This window comes from Saccopteryx leptura, chromosome 7 (genome assembly GCF_036850995.1).
Source record: "Saccopteryx leptura isolate mSacLep1 chromosome 7, mSacLep1_pri_phased_curated, whole genome shotgun sequence".
Classification (NCBI taxonomy): domain Eukaryota; kingdom Metazoa; phylum Chordata; class Mammalia; order Chiroptera; family Emballonuridae; genus Saccopteryx; species Saccopteryx leptura.
Genome location: NC_089509.1, coordinates 20,019,092 through 20,040,958, shown reverse-complemented (window position 1 = coordinate 20,040,958; position 21,867 = coordinate 20,019,092).

The following is a 21,867-nucleotide window of genomic DNA, read 5'->3' as shown; positions in this document are numbered from 1 at the left end:
AGCCCCATCCTTTTTACCACTACCTCCCCAGGGCAATCCACCCCATTTCTCACCTGAGCTATTGTATCAGGCTCACTGGGTTTTCTGCTTTCATTCATGATTGCCTTTTATGTATTCTTTATAGGAAATCCAGCATAATCTCTAGGAAAGAAAAATGTACTTCCCTCCTTAAAAATCATCTCATGGCATTCCAACATGGAATAAAACTTAAAGATTTTGCTGCTTAGACTTTTGCTTTCTCTCCTTCTTACTATTTTCCATTCACTCTTTTACCCCAGGCACACAAGCCTTTTTCTTGTTCAAGGATATACCTTCTCAAGGTCCTTGTACAACTTTTCTTTAGGTATCCACGGGGTTTGCTTCCTTATTTCCTTACTTAGTTATTCTCAAATGCCTTCCCAGACCACCCGCTGTTTATCACAGTTGCAATCACTCTATCCTCTTGACATTTGTTTGTTGTTTGTTTGTAACACTTAGAAAAGATCAATATCTGACAATCTAGTATACATTGGTTTATTTGTTTATTTTCATCTCCTCAAGTATTATTAGCATACTTTATCTTGTTCACTGTTACATGCCCAGTACCTTATAATATTGTCTGGAAAACAATAGATATTTAATAAAGAATCACTAAAGGAATAAATGGATTACTGATTCTATATTTGTAAATATTTTTCTACTTTTCTCAATTTTGAACCATAAATTTAATGAAGATTCTTTAGCATATACATAAGAGACAGATGATCTAGAAAAGCCCACATCTCTGAAAAATTAGACTGCTTTGTATTACAATTTATGTATATAATCCTAACATTTGGGACATTTATAATATATTCAAACACACAAGTATAGGATCTTATCTAACACACAGAACTATCTGCTGCATAAGGTAGAACTAAAAGTACTCTCATTTTTTTAGTAAATTAAATTTCCATGTTTTTTAAATAAAATATTTTCATTTACTTTATTTTTTAACCAGCCTTTTATTTATTTTTTAATTATATGTATCAAGGTTACATTGGTTAATAAGATTATATAAAGTATAGATTTCCATGATACATGATCTGTATAGTGTATTGTGTGCTCACCACTCAAAGTCAAATCATCTTCTGTCACTGTATATTTGGCCACCTTGACTACCTCTATCCACTTCCCTCTGGTAACCACCATACTGCTGTAGGTCTCTAACAGTCTTAGTTTTCTATCCCATATATGAGTGAAATCATATGGTTCTTAGCTTTTTCTGTCTGACTTATTTCACTTAGCATAATATTCTCAAGGCGCATCCATGTTGTCACAAATAGCAGTATGTCACCTTTTCTTATGGTTGAGTAGTATTCCATAGTATGTATGTACCACATTTTCTCTAACCAATCCTCTATCAAAGAACATTTTGGTTGTTTCTATGTCCTTTCCACTGTGAAGACAATTAATATATAGGTTCTTATTGAATATTATTCTTTTCAAATAAATGTTTTCAAGTTTTTTGGATAGATGCCCAGAAGAGGGATAGCTGCATCCTATGGTAAATCTAGTCTTAATCTTTTGAGGAATCACCATACTGTTTTCCACACTGGCTGAACCAGCTTACATTCCCACCAGAAGTGAATGAGAGTTCCTCTTTCTCCACAGCCTCTCCAACACTTGTATGACTTGTCTTGTCAATAACAGCCAATTTAACAGGTGTGAGGTGGTATCTCATTGTAATTTTGATTTGCATTTCCTTGTTAGCTAGTAAAGTTGAACATCTTTTCATATATTTGTTGGGCATTTGTGTCTCTTCTTGGAAGAAGTGTCTGTTCATGTCCTCTGCCCATTTTTTCTTGGATTTTTTGTTTGTTTGGTGTTGAGTTGTATAAGTTCTTTATGTATTTTGGATGTTAACACCTTGTTGGAACTGTTGTTTGCAAATACCATCTCTCATTTGGTTGGCTGCCTTTTTGTTTTGTTGTTTATTTCTTTTGCTGTGCAGAAGCTTTATAAATATTTTTATTTATTGATTTTAGAGAGGGGGGAAAGATAAGAGAGAGAGGGAGAAAGATCATGGTTGCTTCATTTTAGTTGTTCATTGATTGCTTCTCCTATTTGCCTTGACCTGGCAAGCCCAGGAATTCAAACCAGCGACATCAGCATTCCAGGTCGACGCTCTATACACTGCACCACCACAGGTCAGGCATTGTGCGAAAGCTTTTTAATTTGATATCGTCCCATTCGTTTATTTTTGCTTTTACTTCCCTTGACTTTGGAATCACATTCACAAAACTTCTCTAAGACCAAGGTCCATAAGTTTATTGCCTATGTTTTCTTCTATGTAATTTATTGTTTCAGGTCTTATATTTAGGTTTCTGATCCATTTTAAGCTGACTTTTGTTAATGGGGCAAACTGTAATTGAGTTTTATTCTTTTATACGTGGCTTTCCAATTTTCCCAGCACCATTTATTGAATAGCCTTTCTTTTCTTCATTGTATGTTTTTGGCTCCTTTGTCAAAAATGATTAGCCCATACACATGTGGTTTTATTTCTGGGCTTTCAATTCTGTTTCATTAGTCTGTGTGTCTGTTTCTCTGCCAACATCATGTTGTTCTGATTATCATAGCTCTATAGTATAATTTGAAGTCAGGTAATATGATACCTCTGGCTTTGTTCTTTTTTTCTCAGAATTGGTTGGGCTATTCAGGGTCTTTGGTAGTTTCATTTAAATCTGATGATTTCTTTTCTATTTCTTTAATAAAATGACATTGGGATTTTGATGGGGATCACAATAAATCTGTATATTGCTTTAGAGAATGTGAACATCTTAACTATGTTGTTTTTTCTAATCAATTAACATGGAATAGCTTTCCATTTCATTGTGTTTTTTCAGTCTCTTTGAATAACGCTTTGTAGTTTTCAGTGTATAAGGTCCTTCACAACTTTTGTTAAGTTAATTTCTAAGTATTCATTTTGCTGTTGTTGCTATTGCAAAATGAATTGTTTTTATTTCTTTTTCTGAAATTTTATTTAGTATATACAAACTCAGGAGATTTTTGTACATTTGTTTTGTAGCCTGCAACTTCACTGTATATGTTTATTGGTTTTAACAGGTTTTTGATGGAGTCCTTGGGGTTTTCTATATGTAGAATCATGTTCTGCTAAAGTGACATTTTTACTTCCTCATTCCCAATCTGGATGCTGTTTATTTCTTTTTCTTGCCTGATTGCTCTGGCTACTATATTGAATAAAAGTGGTGAGAGTAAACATCCTTGTCTTGTTCTTGATTTCAGAGGTAAAGCTTTCAGTTTTTCACCATTAGGCATGATGTTGGCTGAGAGTTTGTCATATATGGCCTTTATTATAGTGATTTACCTTCCTCCCATAGCAATTTATTAATTTTTTAAATCATAAATGGATGTTGTATCTTATCGAATGCCTTTTCTGCAGCTATTGATAGGATCATATGACTATCTTTTGGTTTTTTAATGTACTGAATTATACTAATCGATTTGCATATGTTGAACTATCCTTGTGCCCCTGGAATGAACCCCACTTCATTGTAATGTATTTTTTTAATGTGTTGTTATATTCATTTTGCTAGTATTTTATTTAGTATTTTTGTATCTATATTCATCAGAGATAATGATCTGTATTTTCCTTTTTTGTTATCCTTGCCAGGTTTTGGTATCAGAGTTATGTTGGCTTTATAAAATGTATTAGGAAGTATTGCCTTGTCTTCAATTTTTTGGAAGAGTTAGAGAGGGATAGGTATAAAGTTTTCTTTGATTATTTGGTAGAATTCATTAGTAAAGTATTCTGGTACTGGACTTTTATATACATTTTTTAAAGCATAAAATGGCTTCCAAACATATAGTTTTTGCCTGTTATGAAAAAAAACTAGAATTATAAAATAAAAAATTTCTCTAAAACAAATGGTTTCTAAAATTCATAATATCTTACTTCTAATCTTAGGGCCTTCCTTGCACTGTTATTCAACAACCACTATCCCTACTTAATGTTAATCTGCTTCAATAAAAGATGTTGTCAGGATCCTAATCTTTGCATTTAAAGCAAATAAAAAATTGTTGATTAAAATGTATATGTGTCATTTCAACCTTTTTGCTTACACTCAAGTGAAAATTATTTAAATTGAGAACAGCAATAGGTTATCTCTCAAAAAACATTTAAGTTAGATTTTTCAAAGTTGAATGGTAAACTTTATAATGTCATGAGTTTCTTTTGGTTTGAGTTTCTGATTTTTCTCCTCAGTTCTCAATAAAATTAATTTAGTACTTGTGAAACCCTGAAAATCATTTGGGGGATGGTAAATAAGCTGAAAAATTTCTCTTACTTTATAAGCAAATTAAAAATACATCACTCTACCATCCCCAAAAGAACACAAGAATAGAAAGTTATTTCATCTAAACATTTTAAGTCTTCAAGTGGAGGACTCTTTTTTAATGAAGTAGAGGATAAAATGAAAGTGAAATAGTTTAATGAAAATAATATTAAAAATATACAGTAGCCACTAGAGAAAAAAAAATCTGTACAATCTGTTTGGAGGAGCTGGGGTTAATTATACAAAGAAAATACATTCAATTTATAGCATTGTATTCTAGAGAGAATAATAAAGTCAGTATAATCACTTCTGCAGGTATTCTAAGAAATAAAATAAATATCTAATGATAATAGTTTACTGTCCATTTTGCTTCAAATTACAGAGAAGGGTTTGATAATCTCAAGCAAGTTTTACAAATAAATATTTAATTATTCATAATATGTTTTATATATATATAATAGACATAAAATATTTTTCATACATCTGTATTCATATACAGATACAAATATATATTTATGTATAAATATATACATATAAAGGGAGAGAGTGGTTTTGGGGGGGCTTATACATAACAGTTTTTCTAAAGAGCTTCATAAGAAATTAGTATACCTAGAATATATGAACAAGATAATATTCCCTTCTCAAGCTATTGACTTTTGAAATTAAAATACTTAATTACTCATTAATATTTTCTGCAATGTTAGATTATAAATATTTAATGTCAAGAGAATTATCCAGATAAACTATATATACAGCTTTGTGTTCTCTTGATTAATTATGCATCTACTGTTGCAAAGGAACTTATTGAAAAATGTATCCACAGTTGACATAAAGATAATAGCATGTTTATAAGCCTATAAAAATTTCTAGAAATCTCTTCCATTATCTTTTATATGTTTTGTTTATTATGGTTGGGCATTGACCAATAATAATTTGCTTATTAGATTCAGGAGATTTATAGAATTGACTTTAATACTATCTCATCTCATTCTTCCCAAAAAACTAAAGTAATATCCAAAAGACAGCATTCCAAATTAAATTGAAATGCAGGAAATGTTTTTAGATTCTTTTATTGCATAAACTACAAGGAAAGTTGTAAGACATGCTTGACCAGTGAAAAACAGATTTTATTATTTCTACTAGCATCTCTATGGGTTTTTCTTTTTAAAAATTTTTTTTAAATGTTTTAAATAGATCCACAAAGCCTGAAGGCACTTATCTTAAAATATATTTTATTTAGTATTTTCCTACCTTTAAAAATGCAACACAGTCAATCAATGTTTCCTACTTCTAATTTGAAAGAAACAGAAATTGATACCAAACAAAAAGCCACTCTTCATCTTCATGTATGATATTGTGTGTGCATATGTGTACACACACACACACACACACAGATATATTAAAATGATAAAATGATCAAAACACAAAAGCAAAATTTTCAAAGAGTAATTTCTCTCAAAGAAAGCAGGCAAGTTCACTGGGCACTCTGGTAATTAGAACTTTAATTACAAACTTAGATAAGTGGATTAAAATGAAAGATATATCTAGCAAGGGAGCCCAGAAAGATGCATCATGATTGCATTAAAGAAAACACCAGAGAGAGAACTTTCCATCAACAGAAAGATTTTAATTAAATACCAATAGCATGGATCTCTTCTACGAAGTAAAATTATTATTACCCATAGTTCACTAAACTTATTTACTGTTAGATATATTACTTAAAGCCATTTCACTCTATAAGTATGCCTAAACCTTTTCATTTATGACATAACAGTAGAGAAAACCGTAGGTACGGGAGAAAAAAAGGTCTAAAGGTCTGTTGGTAAAATGTGAGAATAAAAAGCCATTTCTTTGTTTGCACGCTATACTTGGCAAACTGTGCCTGAACTAGCTCCATGTACATAGAGATCCAGAGGCTTCAGAAGAAGACAAATGCACCAACAGTGACCTCCAAAGCATCCACTGAATATTAGCAGTGATCCGACTGGGACAGCCTAGAGCAGAGGTCGGAACCTTTTTGGCTGAGAGAGCCAGGAACGCCACATATTTTAAAATGTAATTCCGTGAGAACCATACAATATGTTTAACACTAAATACAAGTAAATGTGTGTGCATTTTATGTAAGACCAACACTTTTAAAGTACAATAAGTCTCTAAATTCTTTTTAATAACATTGTTATGCTGTTGTTAACCAATGATGAATAAAGTATTTCTTACCATTAATGTGACTTTTGGTGCTGCATGGTTTTGCTGATGGCTTTGTAGTCTGGTTGATACGTGGTGAGGTTAAACTTCATGCAGGCATTGAGATTGAGACTTCCATCCATTAAACGTGATCGTAGGTTGGTCTTAACACTCTTTAAATGTGAGAAAGACTGCTCACATGCATACATAGAGCCAAACATTGTCAGGACAGTAATACCCACATGCTGCAGTGTGTGGTATGTGACGGGAAGCGTGTTCCAAGTTTTGACATTCAGCTGCTCTGTGGGTTGAAGTTTTTACATTTCTCCCCACTTGTGTTTGCTTGCCAACTCAGCTTGCTGTCATGTCTTTCCAAATCTTCATTCAGTGACTTGAAATTATTCACCCACATGTGTGAGGCCTTCAGGTCAGCAGCAGCTTGTAGCTCAAAATCTCTGACAGAGACACCGGGGATGTAACTCAGGTCGGCACTGTCCCCTGCACACTCGTGTGGATGGGTGATGAATTTAAAAAGATGAGTGCGCTCATGAAATTCTCCAAAGTGTGCTTTGAAGGACTGCAGGAGATTAGATGTGAAGCCCACTAGCTGTTGGAAATCACGATGTTGAACAGGGTCACTTGCTGTGCATGCATCTTTAAACTTTCTCAGTTTTTCAAAGTGTAGTAAATGATCTGTTTCAATGTCCGTGATGAAAAGTTCCAGCTTGTTTTCAAATGCAAACACTGCTTGTTGAAGGAATAAGACTGTATTTCCAAGGCCTTGCATTTTCACATTGAGCTTGTTCAGATGTTCAGTCATGTCCATGAGATAGTAGAACTTCAGGAGCCACTCAGTGTTAGCTAACTCAGGATGCTCAACGTTTTTCATTTCAAGAAAAGTCCAGATTTTGCTCAGATAAGCCGTGAAAAGGCTGAGTAGCTTCCCTCTTGACAACCAATGCACAATGCTGTGCAGAAGCAGACCAGGATAAGTCTTGCCAACTTCATCCAGAAGTGTTTTAAGCTGGCGATCATTTAAAGCTTGGGCAACAATAAAGTTGAACACCTGAATGACCAGCGACATCACCTCACCAAGATGCTCACCACCCATCTGACCACAAAGCACCTCCTGATGTAGTATGCAGTGAAAACTTAGGATGGGTCTCTTTTCATGTTCATGAAGAAGCACTACGAATCCTCTGTTTTTCCCCACCATGCACGGAGCACCATCAGTACACACCAAAATAAATTTATCCATTGGTAGATTTTTTTCTTTAGCGAGCTCAGTGAAAGACTTGAATAAATCCTCCCCTCTTGTTGTCTCTTTCATAGGCAAAACAGCAAAAGTTTCCCACGTAGTGTGTCATCGACAGCGTACCTTGCAGTCACACTGAACTGGGATAAATGGCTTACGTCTGTTGACTCATCCAAAGCAAGAGAAAAGAATGATGCTGCATTTACGTCTTTCACTTGTGTTGCCTCAATTTGATTTGCCATCATGATGGTACAATCGTAAACAGTTCTTGCCGACAGAGGCATGTCTTTTATTTGATTGATTATCTTGTCTTTATCTGAAAAGTCATCAAAAAGTTTATTGGCAACATCAGGCATAAATCTTTTGGCATACTCCCCATCTGTGAATGGCTTTCCACTTCTCACAATTGCTAAAGCACCAGCAAAGCTAGCCAAATTCCAGTAACCTTGTTGGGTCCAAACACGGAGTTGCTGCTGACTAGCTTGCACTCTGCACAGTAGCTCTTGACATGCTTTCTTCCTGCTGTCTCCCGCTGAATATTTTGATGCAAATGTAGTATGGTGTGTGTCGAAGTGTCGCTTTATATTTGACCGTTTCATTGATGCAATTTTATCATTGCATATTAGACACACTGCAGAACCTGCTCTCTCCATAAAGGTGAATTCCTCTGTTCATTCCTGCTGAAAAGTACAATACTCCTCATATTTTTTTCTTTTAGCCATCTTCTTCGTCAAAAGGGTTTCTGCAATTAGCTAGCTGACTACTTGATTAAAAGGAGGAAGGTTTACTTCCTGACCTCAGAACAACCTGTGTACATTACACATTATCCAATAAAAATTTGGTGTTGTCCAGAGGTAGCTGTGATTGGCTCCAGCCACCCGCAACCATGAACATGAGTGGTAGGAAATGAATGGATTGCAATACATGAGAATGTTTTATATTTTAATGTTATTATTTTTTTATTAAAGATTTGTCTGCGAGCCAGATGCAGCCATCAAAAGAGCCACATCTGGCTCATGAGCCATAGGTTCCCGACCCCTGGCCTAGAGGATAGCTGCGATTGATGTTAATAATGTCACATATCCTCACTTTTTAAAAAAAAAAAATTATTATTATTATTATTTTTAATGGGGTGTCATTGATAAATCAGGATACATATGTTCAGAGAAAACATCTCCAGGTTATTTTGACCTTTGATTATGTTGCATACCCATCACCCAAAGTCATATTGTCCTCTGTCACCTTCTATCTGGTTTTCTTTGTGCCCCTACCCTCCCCCCTCTCCCCTCCCCATAACCACAATCCTCTTCTCCATGTCTCTGAGTCTCATATTTATGTCCCACTTATGTATGAAATCATATAGTTCTTAGTTTTTTCTGATTTACTTATTTCACTCAGTATAATGTTATCAAGGTCCAACCATGTTGTTGTAAATGATCCGATATCATCATTTCTTATGGCTGAGTAGTATTCCATAGTATATATGTACCAAAGCTTTTTAATACACTCGTCCACTGATGAACACTTGGGCTGTTTCCAGATCTTCACTATTGTGAATAATGCTACCATAAACATGGGGGTGCATTACTCCTTTTGAAACAGTGCTATGTTGTTCTTGAGGTATATTCCTAAACATGAGATAGCTGGGCCAAAAGGCAGTTCAATTTTTAATTTTTTGAGGAATCTCCATACTGTTTTTCACAGTGGCTGCACCAGTCTGCATTCCCACCAGCAGTGCAGGAGGGTTCCCTTTTCTCCACATCCTTGCCAGCGCTTATTCTGTGTTGTTTTGTTGATGAGAACCATTCTGACTGGTGTGAGGTGATATCTCATTGTGGTTTTAATTTGCATTTCTCTAATGATTAGTGGTGTTGAGCATTTTTTCATATGCCTATTGGCCATCTGTATGTCCTCTTTGGAGAAGTGTCTATTCATTTCTTTTTCCCATTTTTTGATTGGATTGTTTGTCTTCCTGGTGTTGAGTTTTACAAGTTCTTTATAAATTTTGGCTATTAACCCCTTATCAGACATATTGCCGAATATGTTCTCTGATTGTGTAGTTTGTCTTTTTATTGTTTATATTGTCTTTAGCTGTGCAAAAGCTTTTTAGTTTGATATAGTCCCATTTCTTTATCCTGTCTTTTATTTCACTTGCCCGTGGAGATAAATTGGCAAATATATTGCTGTGATAGATGTCGGAGAGCTTACTGCCTATGTTTTCTTCTAAGATGCTTATGGTTTCAAAGCTTACATTTATGTCTTTTATCCATTTTGAGTTTATTTTTGTGAATGGTATAAGTTGGTGGTCTAGTTTCACTTTTTTGCAGGTAGCTGTCCAATTTTCCCAACACCATTTGTTAAAGAGGCTGTCTTTACTCCATTGTATGCTCTTATGTCCTTTGTCAAATATCAGTTGTCCATAAAGGTGTGGGTTTATTTCTGGGTTCTCTGATCTGTTCCATTGATCTATATGCCTGTTCTTATGCCAGTACCAGGCTGTTTTGAGTACAATGGCCGTGTAGTATAACTTGATATCTGGAAGTGTGATATCTCCCACTTTATTCTTCCTTTTCAAGATTGCTGAGGCTATTTGTGTTCTTTTGGTTCCATATAAATTTTTTGAATATGTGTTCTATATCTTTGAAGTATATGATTGTTATTTTAATTGGTATTGCATTAAATTTATAAATTGCTTTGGGTAATATAGACATTTTAATTATGTTTATTCTATTGGCAGAAAAATAAACATTCAGACCAATAGGACAGAATAGAAAGTCCAGAAATAAAACCACATATATATGATCAAATAATTTTTGATAGAGGGGCCAACAACACACAATGGAGAAAAGAAGGCCTCTTCAATAAATGGTGCTGGGAAAACTGGAAAGCCACATGCAAAAGAATGAAACTCGACTACAGCTTGTCCTCTTGTACTAAAATTAATTCAAAATGAATCAAAGACCTAAATATAATACATAGACCTAAATAAAGTACATAGAAGAAGACATAGGTTCTAAACTCATGGACCTTGGTTTTGAAGAGCATTTTATGAATTTGACTCCAAAGGCAAGAGAAGTGAAGGCAAAGATAAATGAATGGGACTATATCAGACTAAAAAGTTTTTGCTCAGCAAGAGAAATTGACAACAAAATAAACAGATAGCCAACTAAATGGAAAATGATATTTTTAAACAACAGCTCAGATAAGAGCCTAATATCCAAAATTTACAAAGAACTCATAAAACCCAACAACAAACAAACAAACAATCCAATAAAAAAATGGGAAGAGGACATGAACAGATACTTCTCCCAGGAAGAAATACACATGGCCAACAGATATATGAAAAGATGCTCATCTTCATTAGTTATTAGAGAAATGCAAATCAAAACTACAATGAGATACCACCTCACACCTGTTAGATTAGCTATTATCAACAAGACAGGTAATAGCAAATGCTGGAGAGGCTATGGAGAGAAAGGAACCCTCATTCACTGTTGGTGGGACTGTAAAGTAGTACAACCATTATGGAAGAAAGTATGGTGGTTCCTCAGAAAGCTGAAAGTAGAACTACCTTATGACCCAGCAATCCCTCTACTGGGTATATGCCCCCAAAACTCAGAAACATTGATATGTAAAGACACATGCAGCCCCATGTTCATTGCAGCATTGTTCACAGTAGCCAAGACATGGAAACAACCAAAAAGCCCTTCAATAGAAGACTGGACAAAGAAGATGTGGCACATATACACTATGGAATACTACTCAGCCATAAGAAATGATGACATCAGATCATTTACAACAAAATGGTGGGATCTTGATAACATTATACTGAGTGAAATAAGTAAATTAGAAAAAAACAAGAACTACATGATTCCATACATTGGTGGGACATAAAATCGAGACTAAGAGACATGGACAAGAGTGTGGTGGTTATCGGAGGTGGGGGGGAGGGGGGTGCAGGAGGGAAGGAGGGAGAGGGAAAGGGGGTGGGGGAGAGGCACAAAGAAAACTAGATAGAGGGTGATGGAGGACAATCTGACTTTGGGTGATGGGTATGCAACATAATTGAATGATAAGATAACCTGGACATGTTTTCTTTGAATCTATGTACCCTGATTTATTGATGTCACCCCATTAACATTAATAAAAATTTATTTATAAAAAAAATAATAATAATGTTTATTCTTCCTAACCATGAGCATGGTATATGTTTCCACTTGTTTGTATCTTCCTTAATTACTTTTATCAATGTTTTATAATTTTCCGAGTACAAGTCTTTAGTCTCCTTGGTTAAATTTACTCCTAGACACTTTATTTTTTTGGTTGTAATAGTGAAGGGGATTGTTTCCTTAATTTCTTTCTGACAATTCATTATTGGTGTATAAAAATATCTCTGATTTCTGAGTATTAATTTTATATGCTGCCACCTTGCTGAATTCATTTTTCAGGTCCAGTAGTTCTTTGACTGAGACTTTAGGGTTTTCTATATACAATATCATATCATCTGCAAATAATGATAGTTTTACTTCTTCTTTTAACATGTCCTCTCTTTTATTCTTGGTATTAATTCAATACTTACTTGTGATATTTGGCTGTTAAGTACATGCAGTTTCAAAAGACTCAATACCACAAGAAAAAATCCCAGTGATTACTGAATATGAAACTGAAGAAAGTGAAAATGAATTTCAATCAAACAAAAGAAAGCTAGATGTTCTGCTAAAAAAAAAATCATCTTCACAAATCTGGTATTAGGAATGAGTTTCCAATTACTGACACAATGGGGTATAATAAGATGAAGGGGCATTCCTTAGAATGTTGACCTGGTTGAATTTAGGATGAAAAAGAAGCAATTTTACAAACTTAATTGGTAAGTATTTAGATTTAACTCTGAAATATCTAGAATAGACACAAAATAGTTGAAAACAAAGAATGCCAATAAGGGGCTAATCTAATGACTTTTAAGCATTGATATGAAAGATGTCACCAAAAAACAGAAAGAAATTGTGATTTATGCATGGAATGAAGGAAAAATATAGATAATTCCAACCCTATACCCTGTGGTCATCTGTATACAGCTTACATATGAGGAAGGTAAATGAAGCTTCTTTTGATATTCATTTAGTACTTCACTGTCATGCCCTGATCCACCAAAGAAAAGCAACTATGCCTGACTTGTAGTGGCACAGTGGATAAAACAAAGATCTGGAATGCTGAGGTTGCCAGTTCAAATCCCTGGGCTTGCCTGGTCAAGGCAAATATGGGAGTTGATCCTTTCTGCTCTTCCCCCTGTCTTCTCTTTCTCTCTCTTTCTCTCTCTCTCCCTGCCTCTCTAAAATGAATAAATAAATAATAAATAAAGAAAAGTAACTATGTGAGGGGATGATGTGTTAATTAACCTTTTTATGATAATCATTTCACAATGTACATGTATATCAAATGATTATGTGTAAATTTTAAGTACATACAATTTAATTTATTGATTATACATCATTAAATCTGGAAAAAATATTTCAACAAAGACAAATGCGGTTTTCTCATAGCATCCCATTTTAATAAATATTTTATAATTATACTTACTATTATAAAACCTTAAAACAGACATACAAGACTCAACAATATTTTTGTGGCCTCTGTACTGTCTAGCCAAAAGTTTGTTCCTTGAAGTTGGAAGCCATATTTTCTTTATTCTTGTATTCCTAGCCTGCAGCCCAATATCTAGACTCAGTAGATACATGATTAATGTTGAATAAATGAAGACATGAATGGAGCAAATAGCTGCAGCAGGGTCTATTCTAGAGGAATAAAATCATCATGAACCAAAAAGAATTGGGCTAGGGAAGCCAGTAACCTCAAACATATACAAAATAATTGACTCCAATTAAGCTCCCCCTAAAAAAAAAGTGCAAAATTCCATTCCCACAGAGTTTCTTAGACACCTAACATTTAGTCCACGGAGGGCCATATTTCTGAGTGTAGCAGTACATGGAAAATGAAATTCTGAATAGATATTTTAATCAAACAAGTAAGCATTAGTTAATAATTAAGTAAAGTTTTTTTTAAAAAAATTAAATAACTCATGTCCCCTGGATTAATAGTCTTGAACTGTCAGATGCCTTATAATTTCTAGAAATAATCACTCATTTTTACAGGGTTAAGAGTGAATTTCCAGAAGCTTTCAAGGGACCTGAGTCTTTAAAAATAATATGTCTTAGCATAATAAATTTTATTAAAATTCAAAATATAACTTTCTATAGGTCTGCTATATCAGAACACTAGATATCAACAGTGACATAGACATGGCCTCTGACACCTAGAAAAAGAGGTATAGTGTTCAGGAATATAAAAGTTAGGAAGAGATGTCTGTAGAACAAAGTTGCAGTCCAAGAAAGAGCAAAGAAATACCAGAAATTTCTTAAAATCATTCAAACAAAAATGACACTTCCCAAATACATCAGTGCAAATGCAAATTTATTTTGCTTATGAAGAACCGGATAAAGGACAAAAATGAAACTAAAACAAGTATTTCCACAAATGTTTAAAAAGAATGTATCTCTTCTGTTCTTTTGAGAAAATCACTGTACCCACTTTGACAATCATACCCACTTTATTTGGAGAACCAGAGGTAAAACTCATCATTCAAGTTTATCAAATCATACTCGTGTGGACTTGTACATTAATAAGACAAGAAAACAATAATGTTTCACCTTGTGGGTTACTCAGCTCACTTTGTTATATGGCCACAGATGCACTTTAATCCTCCATCTGCTTTAGTAATGGATGTCATTGTCATGGGGTGGGGTGCTGGATAAGCTTGGATAAGGACAGATGGTGTACTTCAACAAATCTTTGTCACTATTTTAAAAAATAGAGGAAAATGATTCTTACTGTCTTATGAGAAGAATACTGGTTTTAATTGGTGATGACAGTTTCCACTGATGATATTATCCCCCACACACACTTTTTAAGAGACTAATTTTTGAGAAGTTTTAGGTTTACAAAAGGTACAGAGATTTCTTCCTGCCCCAACACATGCATAGCCTCCCCCATTATCAACATAACTCCCCAGAATGGTGCACTCTTTACAGAGGATGATCCTACATTAACACGTCATAATCACCCAAGGTCTATAGTTTACCTTAGTATTCGCTCTTGCTGTTATGAATTTGATGGGTTTAGACAAATGTATAATGCACAGGTCCATCATTATAATGCAATGATAATAGCAATTCTTAAATGATAATGTTATATTCCCACATCAATTTCCAATACATATCACTGTTTTTCTAAATCCGCCCCTCCTCTTCCAGTAGAACAATTCTTCTTGCACATTTTCTAGCTCACAAGCATAAGAAGAAATTAATGTCGAAGCAAATATTGAAACATATAAGAGAATAATGATAGCCCAGACACGAACACTTAAAGAGTCAAGGAATTAAAAGAATACTAGAAGAGATTTCCAACTCCAAGTTTCACTAATTCTCTTAGCTATAATTGAATATTTCCAATGACAGGAAACCCAATGTCCCCATAAAGCAGCACATTCCACTTTTGGATAGCTCCAGTTATTAGGATATGCATCTCAACCCGGATAGTTGTTTTTCTTTCTTTATCTAAAACTCTTGATCTATAGCGAAATTATATTTCTTGTGTCTGCCCTTGACAAAACTCCAAATTTTCTTTTTTATAGGCTAAACATGTTCAGCTCTTATAAACATTCCCCATTATTCATGGTTTCCATCTTTGTCAGGACATAACTCCAGAAGGTAGAGAGCAGTTCTCTGGAGAAGATATGATGCTAAGCCATTAGCAGCTTGATCATAGTCAGCAGCCAGGTAAAGGAGGTTTGGGTGAGACAGCAACTGCTCTAGAAGCAACCTTAAGTAAAGGGTGGGCTTGGAGGGGATGTGCACAGAAGTAGTTATTTCAGGACTTATTATTAATGTTAAATGGAAACATAGTTATGTTCATTAGAAAGACAGTATTCTAGGAATCTACGAGAAGGACATGATTAACTTTGTTATAGCCTCTCAATGGAGTCATGTGTAGCTATATTGTACAGTTACAAAGAGTATAAAAATATTTTTTAAAAATGTGTATATAATAAGTTGAAAAAACCCAGAATATTATATTATATGTGATTAAAATTATGGAGGAAAAACCTATGCCATAAATTTTTTGGAAAAAATACTAAGAATATTAGTTGTATTGAAGTACTAGAAACAGATTTTATTCTTTGTTTTCTTACTTATCCAAGATTTAAAATTTAATCTGAGTTTTTAATTCAAACTACCTTTATTTTACAGATTTTGTTTCTTTAAAGAAAAGCCAGAGACCACACTGTATGTACCCAACACAAAATACAGCAGGACTTGGAGCACACATTGATGCTTACTAAGCACCTGCGGCCCCCTCAAAGGTGCCAGCTCAGTGCGGCCATTCCACAGTGCTGTGTGGATTTTGGCAATTGGTCAGTGAAATGATGATTTTTCCCAGGAAGGAAAATAATATGCTGCAAAAGAAATTTTAATGATTACTTTGAAAAGGCATGGGTTCCCTATGTAGCCGTTCTTCTCCAAGTAGCAAAGAGGGAACGTGTTTTCTCCACTCTGTTGTGCTCTACAAAGCTCATCTAAAGACAGAGTCACTAACAACTTTTAATGGGAGTGCCTGGAGCAAGACAGAAAGCAGATCCTTGGGTTTCATGGTCCTTGTGAAAAAATAAAGGTTTGTTGCAGAATAACTTCTATATCTTTTAACATGAAAATGAAATTAATGTAAACAATTTTGCTCATTCAAGTTGGTTTACTTTCATTGAAGCTGCTTATGTGTTCAAACTGTGAAAGCCAAAAATCAAATACAGATCAAGATGTCTACTCCTGCCTTCCTTTCCCATTCTTCACAGTTGCACCAGCCGCAGAACCCTCTTCGCTAGTTCCCTAAGCCAACTGAAATCCACTGTAATATCTTATTTTCCCAACATTCTCTGCTCCAGTTGGCAGTCCATTCAAAGAAGACAAATTCTATCACAGTGATAGTCACTGCCTCAGCAAACTAGCAGCTTATCTCATTTAATATTATATTGATTTCTAGTGCAAAAGGATCTGACGTTCCTTTGAACACTGTTAAAATCTGACACACACCTAACTCCCAAATAATGAACAGAATCCCATGATTCTGCTCTTATTTTAATACATTTCATATCAAATATTGTCATCATCAAATCTTTAGTAAACACCAGAATGCAGAGACAAAGTATCATGCTAGACTCAGGTGAAATCGGAAAGAGTCACACATGGTTCCTCCTTTTAGAACGCTTACCAACTACTTGAAATTACTGGACATATAATAAGTACATTTTTAAATTTTATTGACTTTGTTGGGGTAACATTGGTTAATTCATTACATAGGTTTCAGGTATACGATTCCATAATACATCATCTGTACAATGAGCCTCACATTTATTAACCCAAGTCAAGTCTCCTTCTATCACTATTTATCCCCCTTTACGCTCTTCTACCTCCTCCGCCCCCCTTTTTTCTTCCTGTAATCACCACACTGTTGTCTGTGTCTATAATCTTTTCCTCCTTTGTTTAATCCATTTACCTTTTTCATCTAGCTCCCAACCACTCTGATAGCTATCAGTTTGTTCTCTGTATCTATGAGTCTGTTTCTATTTAGCTTGTTAATTTTATTCATTACATTCCACATGTAAGTGAAATTATATGGTACTTGTCTGTCTCTTACTGGCTTATTTCAATTTAGCATAATAATCTCCAGGTCCATCCATACTGTTACAAAAGGCAAAATTTCCTTCTTTTTCTTTTTTTTACAACTGCATAGTATTTCAGAGCTTTTTTACCTCCTCATCTACTGATGATCATTTGGGCTGCTTCCATATCTTAGCCACTATAAATAATGCTGCAATGAACATAGAAGTGTATATATTCTTTTAAATTAGTGTTTTGGGTTTCTTTGGATATATTTACAGAAGAGAAATTGCTACTAGGTAATAAGACAGCTTTTTTTTTTCTTTTTTTTTTAGGTAACTCAATACTGTTTTCCACAATGGTTGTACCTATCTACATTCCCACCAGCATGCACAGGAGTTCCTTTCTCCACAGCCTCACTACACTTTTTCATCAATGATTGCCGTTCTGACAGGTGTGAGGTGATATTGCATTGTGATTTTAATTTGCATTTATCTGATGATTAGTGATGTTGAGCATCTTTTCATATGTCTAACGGCCATCAATATGTCCTCTTTGGAGAAGGGTCTATTCAGGTCCTTAGTCCATTTTGTAATTGCATTGTTTGTTATTTTTTGTATTGAGTGTTATTTCCTTATAAATTTTGAATATTAAGCTTGTGTCAGATGTATCAGCAAATATATTCTCCCATTCAGTGGGTTGTCTTTTAATTTTCTCGACAGTTTCCTTTGCTATGCAGAAAGATTTTAGTTTGATGTAGTCCCAGTTGTTTATTTATTTTTTTGTTTGTTTCCCTTGGGTAAGAGAAACAATATATATATTAGAAAATAAATATATTTTTATGAGAAATGTCTGAGATTTTATAGCTTGTGTTTTCTTTTACAATTTTTATGGTTCTAACATTTAAGTCTTTAATCCATTTTGAGTTTATCCTTGTGTATGATGTAAGAAGGTGGTCTAAGTTCATTTTTTGCATGTATTTATTCAATATTCCCCACACTATTAATAGATTGTCTTGACCCCATTGTATGTTTTTGCCTCCTTTGTCAAATATTAATTGACTATTTAATTGGGTTTATATCTGGGCTCTCTAGTCTGTTCCCTTGATCTATATGTCTGTTTTTATGCTAGTGCCATGCTGTTTTGATTACTATGGCCTGTAGCATAGTTTTTGATATCAGTTAATACAGACTTAATTAAAGAAAATAACCTATGTAAGTGCCAATTTCCCATTACAGACCATGAATATTCTATTTCTTAGAATGACTTCAAAATATAACTTTGAAAAATAAGTAGATTTTAGACATGGTTGGAGAATGGGGCTACCCATGGAATTCCAAGAAGGCAATTGAAAGCAGTAAAAGCTCAGAGTGGGTATATTGCATTAAAAGTATATTGTACCTACAGGGTAAATGGTCTAAAATGTAAAAGCTTCTGATTGACTCACTAAGCAATGGTGAGGTGATCAAATGTTTCTCCAACAGGAGGCAATATGAAACTGTACTTCAGGATATAACTGATGGTAGAATATAGGGAATATTAAGAAATATCAGCTCAAAATAGAAGAGTAGGGCAGTACTTATGTGTAAAGACCTGGTGTAGATACAGGGACCACTGTGGAAATAAAAAAATGGAAAGACAGTAAGAGAAATAACAACTAAAAGAAGTGTGCACTGGAGAAAAAAGGATATGGTCAGAACAAACAGTGAGATCTTGGGCTGACCAACAGAGTTGGAAGGAGAAGCTAATTAAGAAAAATGACAATAATTTTTGCTTTGCCACAAGTTTGATGCAACGATGTAACATCTAAGTAAGAATGTCTATTAGAGAGAGTGAGAAGACATGGAATGGAGAGGACTCCAAGCTAGATTTATGATTTGAAAAACCAGGCACATTAAGTTGGTAGTTAAGTCCATAAAAGTAGAATATAGGACAAGCTCTCCAAGTGAGAGATTGAAGTATGACAAAAAGAGCAGAAGGCTAAGGGCTAAGCCTCACAGTCTGCTCATATTCAGGACAAGAAAGAAATAGATTTTGCTCATGCTAGCTCTTCTGGATAATAAGCTCCCTTCTATTTTATGGCTTTATAAACTTGTCTGCATCACTCTTCGGCTAGCAAAATGGTACCTCATCTGTAGGATTTTTTTCAAGCTCATCTGGGCAGAGTTACTGCTCAATTTATGATCCCAAAGTATGTTGTGCAATAATCATTTACACATCTCTCATCCATCAGACTGATAACCACACATTGATAAAAATTCTGCTTTATCAGTGTTGATGTTCCTAGTACAGTGCCTTAATGTTAAGGCTTATTCAATACATGATGTCCAGCAAAGTTGAGAAAAAAATGACCTGACAGGTTGGAAGGGACTTAAATAGCAAAATTTTGTGGAATATTAGTAATAACACCTGGACATGATATAAAGAATTGAATTCTTATACTGATGTTATAAGACTGGGGGGGTGGAAAGGGGGTGAATACATTTTCCATATGGGAAAGAAGAAAATTATTGGGGGACATAGGGCTTCACCTCTTGGTATTCACACCTTGTACAGTTCCTCCCACACCAAATAAGAATTTGTGAAAGTTCGGTGAGTGACTTCATAGACTAGGTCATAAAATACATTGCGGCTTTTGCCTTACACTCTCTTGCTCATTTACCTGCAACACCAAGTGCCATGTCATAAGGATACTCCTACAACTCTATTGAGAATCCACATGGCACAGAACTGAGACCTGCCTACAAGCAGCACTAATGTGCTAGGTATTTAAGCAAGTCCCCTTGGAAGCAGATCCTCCAGCCCCAGTCAAGCCTTCAAATAACAGCAGCTCCAACTGATGTCTTGACTGCAACTTCCTAAAGACTCCAGGCCAGATTTCTGACCTATAGAGATTGTGTGAGAGAATCAATGTTTATTACTGTCTTGAGCTATTAAATTTTGGAGTAATTTGTTACATAGCAATAAAAAACTAATACACTTAGGTTCTTTCTATTTCTCGAGTTCTCTTTTCCAAAAGGAATAAGACAATAAAGGATGGTCAATGATATAGACTCTCCCCAAGAAGATGTGATTATTTGGCAACTGAATTGTAGACTGCAAAGTGGAATGAACCTGATTCAAAACTAGAATAACCAAATTCAAGTCCTTATCTGTCACTGGCTTACTCTGTAATTCCAAAATAATTTGCAAGCATGGGAAGGCATCATTGCAGATAGGTAATTGTTTATCCTTTCAAAAATGATGAAATTACAGCTCATCAAGAGTAAGTGACTTCTCTAAAGCCATGATTCATACATAGTTAGGACTTATGACTCCTAGTTTAGTAACCTGTTAACACATCACAGTTAGAGAAATGACAAGTTGATTGATAACAGGTGTCAATTGTGAGATATTACTAATTTCAGAGGATATTAGTTTGTTGATGCATGGTAGCTGACATAATCTCACATTCCTTTCCACGTATGTGATAAAAACAGAAATTGTCAGCCCAACCCAAGTTTCTAAGGAAGGTCATAAGAATGCAGAGTTCAAATTGTATCTCTATTCCTATAATTTGTCCTTCCCTGCTGTCACTCCCATTATGCTTCAATTAACAGTGGAAGCCGGGAGCAACTTGATGAACATCTGTCACATCCACCTGGAAATAATTCAATAAGGGCACACCATGAGAAGATATTACAGAACGTCAGCCTATGTTTTTTTCCTATTTTCACACTGGGTGGCAAGAGCAATTCAGCTAATGGGAAGGAGAAGTGTACTTCATCACCTGGAAATATTAGGTCAATTTCCCAGTATAGCATTCTAACACATATTAGAAAGAAATACAAGCATAAAAACACAAAGGGATTGGACTTATGAAGCTACATATCACAATGGATCATATAAATAAAATACAGTGTTGTGAGAAGCTGCTGTCAAGCAAAGTATCACTATCTAAATAGTGTGCATTGTGTAAAAGAATATATTTGTGATAGACTACCTAAGCACTTCACATGATGCCCAAGGTTGATCTGGAAATGGGCAAAAAACTGAAGGACCATTAGCCTTATATCATGTGGAATGAACAGACAATAGACATAGCTATTTAAGATGAGCCTGGGATGAATCACATTTCTGCACGTCTGAAATTCCCAAACTAGACCCAGTCACCATTGGTTAGAACTAGATTCCTTTTTAAATAAATTTAAAAAATGAATCTCTCATACACACATTTTTGTTGATTTCTTCAAACTAGATATTTTCAATCTCCAACAGAAAAGATTCAAAAAACATACTGAAAATGTTACCTAAGCCTAAATGCTATTGACTTAACAATCATTACTTTTATTTTAATTAACATATTAAATAAAAAATCTGTACTACTTGGTTAAATAGTTCATCATTTTCCTCCAAAGCTGTGCCCCAA